The 6,598-nt window shown below is 50.7% G+C and overlaps 1 pseudogene; it reads left to right on the top strand.

Moving 5' to 3' along the window:
- Positions 1-377: 377 nt before the first annotated feature.
- LOC144690137 (leucine-rich repeat-containing protein 51 pseudogene) lies at positions 378-1,161 on the top strand (annotated as a pseudogene).
- Positions 1,162-6,598: the final 5,437 nt, after the last annotated feature.

Here is a 6,598-nt window from a genome sequence, read left to right as displayed (position 1 = left end):
TTGAGCTTCTTGCGTATCACTTTACCCTTATCCCGTAATCTATTATGATTTTCAATCTGCAGATGGTGTAACAACTCATTCTTTCCTTGCCTTTCCCTCACTCTAACCCTGTGTTAATTGTATCAGTTGAGGTTAAATACATACAGGTGGAAGGCGTTGACTGGATGGTTAACTGAGCATACCCCATCCTCGTCGATACGTTATCAATTGTTTATTAGGGTATTCCTCATTAGTATACTGGTTAGTATCCCCGCCTGTCATGTGGGAGACCGGGGTTCATTTCCCGACGGGGAGTTTACATATTGGACATAATATGCAAAAAGTGTGTGTCTTGTGTCCACCGCTGTGATAAGAATGCTAGTGTAGAAATAGTGGCGATGATGTCAGAAGAGATGGTGTCCCCAGATGTGGTTCACTGGGTTGCAGAAGTCCAGAAGGGTAATACTCGACGTTGCGGGCTATCACTGGGTCCTTTAAAGCAAAAGAGTTTGATTCCATCTTGTATCATCAATTGTGGATTATTCCTTCAGAAAGCTTGGAACTTTATCTGGCTGTGTTAAAACTGATGCCTTGCACTGGCCTTCGACCAAATGAGTACACAGAGGACAAGAAGCTGAAGAGCTGTTCCTTGCGTCTGAGCCACAACCGGCTGTGTGACTTGAGTGGACTGAAGCAGCTGATTAACGCCTTGTTTGTGGAACCTGACCTTTTGTTCTGGATTGACCTCTCCTTCAACAGCCTTCCCACCATTGACTCTGTCCTGGTCCAGTGCACTAAGCTGCAGATCCTCAATATCCACGGTAACCAGGTTGGCGAGCTGTTTGAGGTTGACAAGTTGGCCTCGCTGGTCCACCTGTGGAGCCTGACGTTGCTTGGCAAACCTATGGAGCAGATCAAAGGATACAGGAGCTATTTGATAGGGATCATCCCACAGTTAAAGTCACTAGACTACAGCGCAATCACCAAACAAGATCGTTCTACTGCTGCTGTACTGAAGTCATCCACCAAACGTAAGCGTGTCGCCAGGAGAAAGTATGATGACTGATTCCAAGGTGGCATTGCAGTGGATTTCTTCCCGTACTTTGTTGGTGCTGGGTTCCGAGCTGGAGCAGAGCTGCTGAATTGGGAACGCCGGAACACACTCCACAATTTTCTCAAATTAATTTGATTAAAAAATGAATAAAAAGACACCATTGGCGTGGAGGGGTTTCCTGTATGGGCTGCTGCTGCACATCCTTCACCTCCTTGCCCTCACCTGCCATCCAGACATGTCTTGGCCCGGTTGCCATCTGGCGATGGAGGTCCCAGTGGAGGGCTCTCTAACTGGGAGTCCTTCCAATCACTATCACTATCAATAGGTTGCATCGTTTCACTGACTCCGAAGATGCCTGCGTTTTTGTGGCTTGTGGAGTCCGTGGACCACATGTAAGTAAGTTGTTGTAGGCTGTGCCCTTATTTTAGTTATTTGAAGAACTTATTACTTAAATTTTGGTTGCACTTTAGTCCACACCCCTAATCTTTGGGCACCCGATGCAGAAGGGGATGAGGTGAGAGGAGGACCTTCTTGTAAGCCTGCTCCTGGGCCTGGCCAAAGTGGCCATCAACTGGTTCAGGCATCGGCCGGTTATTGGGGGGGTCCTCCGACCCGACTATCTGCCACCCTTCTGCAGCTATGTTCGTGCCCGTGTGTCCCTGGAGAGGGAGCATGCGGTGTCCGCTGGCATGCTGGAGGCCTTCCATGATCGTTGGGCACTGCGCGGACTACAGTGCATCATTGACCCCGAAAATCACATTTTAATTTGATTTTGCAAGTTTCCTTTAACATTCTGTTCTTGCATTACGGTGCCCCTTTAAAGGGTAGCCACTTTGTGAGTTTATTTGACCTTTGTTAATTTGTTGATTTGCACCCTTTCTATTAATTTAATCAAAGGAATATAAAATGACACTATATAGAATGCCAGAGGTTGCAGCCCCTTTTTAGTTATTTGAAGGGGCTGTTCCTCAATTTTTGATAGCACTTCAGCCCCACACTCCTGACCTTTGGCCACCCATTGCGGAGGGGGGTGGGGAGAGAGGAGGACCTCCTTGCCTCCTGGTAAGCCTACTCCTGAGCCTGGCCAAGTTGGCCATTAACAGGCCCAGGCAACGAGAGATTGAGTGGGTCCTCCGACCTGACTGTCTGCTCCTCTTCCGTGGCTATCTTCGCGGCCGGTGACCCTGGAGAGGCAGCACGTGGTGTCCGCTGGCACGCTGCATGCCTTCTGTGACTGGTGGGTGCCGCGGGGTCTGGGGTACTTCACTGACCCCGATATTCACATTTTAATCTGATTTTTGTAAATTTCCTTTGTGATTTTGTCTTTTTTGTTGCAGTTCTCTTTAAGGGGCTGCCCCTTTAATTGGTTCAGTTGACCTTTTGTTAATTAGTTAATTTGTCCCCTTTATTTGTTATTTTGGTATAGTCAAATGTGTATAAAATGATACCATGTAGAATGCCAGAGGTTGCAGCCCCTTTTTCAGTTTTTGAAGGGGCTGCTCAATTTCTGGTTACACTTCAGCCCCACACTCCTGATTGTTGGTTACTCAGTGTGGAGGGGGGTGAAGAGAGAGGATGACCTCCTTGTGAGTCTGCTCCTGGGCCTGGCTAAAATGGCCATCAACAGGTCCAGGCAGCAGGTGGCCTAGGGGGTTGCCTGACCCGACCATCTGCCCTCTTCTGCAGCTATGTTTGCAGCTGGGTGGCCCTGGAGAGGAAGCATGCAGTGTCCACTGGTACGCCTGAGGCCTTCTGTGGCTGGTGGGCACCACGGGGGCTGGAGTGCACCGTCAGCCCCGGGAACACCATTTTAATTTGATTTTGCAAGTTCTCTTTAACATTTGTTTTAGTTACAGTGCCCCATCAGAGGCTGTCACCCCTTCAATTCATTTATTTTATTGATTTTTGATTTTATTAAAAGAAAATGCAAAATGACACTTACTGACACAGATGTAGAGTGGAGTCAGGAGTGAAACATTACACCTGTAATGTTTCACTCTGTGAATAAATCTCTTCCAAGTAAAGACTGGCTCTGGTTTCTGCCTTCACCAAATGGCTATCAGGAAAATAACATGATGCCTTTGTTTTGGTTGCCAAATCAAGAGGAAGGAGTTGTCTTATGAAGAAAGGCTAGGCCTATGCTCATCGGAGATTGAGAAGATGAGAGGTGATTTTATTGAGGGGGTTTGAAAGGGCAGATGCTGAGAGGATTCTCCCATGTGGGAGAATCTAGAATTAGGGGGCACAGTTTCAAAATAAGGGGACTTCCATTTAAGACTGAGATGAGGAGGAATTTCTTCTCACAGAGGGTTGTCAATCATTAGAATTCAGTACCCCAGAGAGCAGTGGAGGTTGGGTCACTGAATTATTTAAAGCTGAGCTAGACAGATTTTGAACTACAAGGGAGTCAAAGAGCAGAATTGTACCAGATTTGCACAAAGTGCGGTAGCGGGCAGTAGAAAGGCCATTTTACCTGCTGGCTGCTATGCTGGGCTTTCGCACCATATCATCCCATTCCTGGCGCGTCCTGCCTCATTAATAATGCATTACCAGGAAACACGCCGGGTCACTGGCGGGGCAGCCTCTGATTCACCCGCCCTGCCATCCCTCAGGCCTTTAGTAAGGGCGCCCCTGCACAGAGCTAGCACCGCCTAAGGCATCGGAAGCTGCTGCAAAGTCATGGCTCCAAATGGAGGGAACATGCTGTCCCCCAAATTTAGTGACACCTCCCTCAGGCGCCTATTGGATGCAGTGGAGGCCCGCCGTGAAGCCTACTCCCACTCTGGGCAAAGACCAGCAACCAAGGTCACCAATCCAGCATGGGAGACGGTGGTAGCGGTGGTCAGTGCCAACGCCCTGCAAAAGAGGACAGCCACCCAGTGCTGAAAGAGGATGAATGGTCTCTGTTTTTTCAGGGTAAGTCACTCTTCTTATCACTCTCAACTCACACACTTGCAAACCCATTACACTTCCACAGGGATCTCACTCACTGCCAGTTCAAAGGACATAACCAATCATTCTCTCATACACACCTTCACCTGCCCTGAGGATCGTTACCTCATCCTGTCCATGATACCACTCACCACCCACACACTCCAGGCATACTTATCATCTGGCCTGGCAGGCATCTTGCTTACATTCTCTCCATCTGTATTCACGCAGGACAAGCTGGCACACAACGAAAGGGAAAAGTTGCAGACTGGCAGAGAAATGCTTGACACCAAGGTCCAAACAGACTTTGAAAATAGAGTAATCTTGCTGGCCGATGCTTTCGCAGGCACATCTGGGAAGCAGCCGAGGGGGTCCATGACCCAAGTCCCCGACTCCAGCCCCGAAGAATCTGATGACACCTAATTGAAGACCCGTCACAGTGCTCACCCACACCCTTCACCAACACAGAGACACATACCTTGGTGGGACCTAGTTCTAGGATAGCCTCAAGGTCACAACCTGGTGAACACTTCGCACTGTCTGATCCATTGCAGGCAGTGGCAGGGACTTCCCAAGTTATTGGCTGCACTCAGAGGACTGTTGGAGGCCAGAAACCTGCTGAGCCCGAGTCAGATGATGAGTCTCTGGGCTCGGTCATGTCACAGTTGCTGGAGTTGCAAAGGCAAGCTTGGGAACATCAGGAAGGGATGTCCGCTGCACTCTTCAGATTGGAAGGCATGATGGAGGACTCTGCCCGCCTTCAGGCTGAGGTGATCGCGCCAGCATGCCAACGCAGCAAGGAAAAGACTGGTAGATTGGTGGTTGCCATGGAGACCTTGATCCAGGGCATCAGTCCTGCACTGCTGCGTGGGCTGAACTCCATCGCTGACGCCATAGTTGGCCTCCAACAGTGTCAATGTGAGAGGGGTGCGGGGCAGCTCAATCTCACTCCAGCTTCTCCATCCCCTCAAGAGGTCAGCCAGAGGCCCTCGGGCAAACATAGGGAGGAGGATCAGCAGGTGTACATCCCAGGGCCATCCACCCAGGTGACTTTGGGAGTGCCTGGCCCATCCCTTCTTCCTGTGACCTCAGCAGCTCCAGCTCCACAGGCTGAAAAGGGTGCCACTGCCACACAGCAGGACCCCAAAAGCAGACAGGGGCTCTCCAGGTCTTGGCCCTCCAGAGATGGACGGCCAAAGTCTTCACAGATAGGGCATAATAATCAGCAGGCTGCCTCCACCTCCACTGTGGATGTTGGGGGCGCACCAAGACGTAGCAGCAGGACTATCCTCATTGCATCTTGTCATCATCCTCCATGAATTTTGCGGCTATGAGGGCCCCCTGAACATGCCTGCCTCATCTGGCCAGTGCGATGGCCTCATCACCATCATCCCCTTCGATGTCCTCCTCATCGGAGGATATGTGCAGCTCCTCCATCCCCTCCGCAGGCAGGTGCTCCCCCCATTGCAGCGCCAGGTTGTGGAGCGCGCAGCAAGTGATGATGATGCATAACAGCCTCTGGTGACTGCATTGCAGTGCTCCACTGGACCCGTCGAGGCAACGAAACCTCATTTTCAAGATGCCTATAGTTTGCTCCACCAAAGTCCGGATCGCAGCATGAGCCACACAGGTATCATCAGCTATGTTCTCTGTGGGTAGCCCTTGTCCCCAAGGAGCCAACCCTACAGCCTCTCTGGACCCTGGAAGATGTCAGGGATCTGAGACCTGCTAAGGATGTAGGAGTCATGGACACTCCCTGGGGATTGTGCGCAGACCTGCAGGAAGTGTTTGTGGTGGTCGCAGACCAGCTGCATGTTCAGAGTATGGGAGCCCTTGATGTAGTTGACCGGCTGTTGCCATGGTGATCTAAGCGCCCCATCAGTGCAGTCGATGGCACCCTGCACTTGTGGAAAACCAGAGACCTGCACAAATCCCAGTACTCTTGCTCCCAGGCTTTCCTGATCCCAAGGCAAAATGCACAAAGTTCTGTGCCTTTGTGAAGATGGCGTCAGTGACCTCCTGGATACATTTGTGCATGGAGGCTTGCGAGATCCCACAGAGGTCATCTGTGGAGCCCGGGAAGGATACACTGGCATAGAAATTGAGCTCTGTTGTCACTTTCACGGCCACTGGCAGTGGATGCCTTCCATGCCCCCATGGCACCAAATCCTGCAGCAGGTATATTTTTTTACCGGCAAATTCCCTAGATATAAGTAGCCTTTGGTGTCACTGGTTCTCGGTCATCTACAGGAATGACAGGTGCTGTCTATAGACCCTGAGTCTAGTGAGGCGCCTAGGAGCAACAGCTCATTGTGGATCTTCAGCTGCGTGCACAGCAGGCCCTGCCACCCCTTCATTTTGAGGGGGGTGCTCCTCCCTTCACTGAACCAGGCACCTCTGCCACTCTCTTATTCTTCTCTGCTCCCTGTAAGCCATGAGGCATATCGCTAAATCACCAGGCCCCATGATCTTGATGTTCTCCTCCTGCAGGATCAAAGGGAGAGACGTGTGGGTTAGCATGGGCGTACTAACTCTCTATTGGTTAAGTCTGAAGGCCCCTTCACCCATGCAGGAGAGTGCTGGCCACCAGTTGAATGTGTAGTGCGCTTCATGACTGTCTGAAACCCCACCCAC

The sequence above is a fragment of the Cetorhinus maximus genome, chromosome 14 (assembly GCF_964194155.1).
Source record: "Cetorhinus maximus chromosome 14, sCetMax3.hap1.1, whole genome shotgun sequence".
Taxonomy (NCBI): Eukaryota; Metazoa; Chordata; class Chondrichthyes; order Lamniformes; family Cetorhinidae; genus Cetorhinus; species Cetorhinus maximus.
Note: the sequence above shows the minus strand (reverse complement) of the source record. Positions and strands in the feature narration are given on the sequence as shown.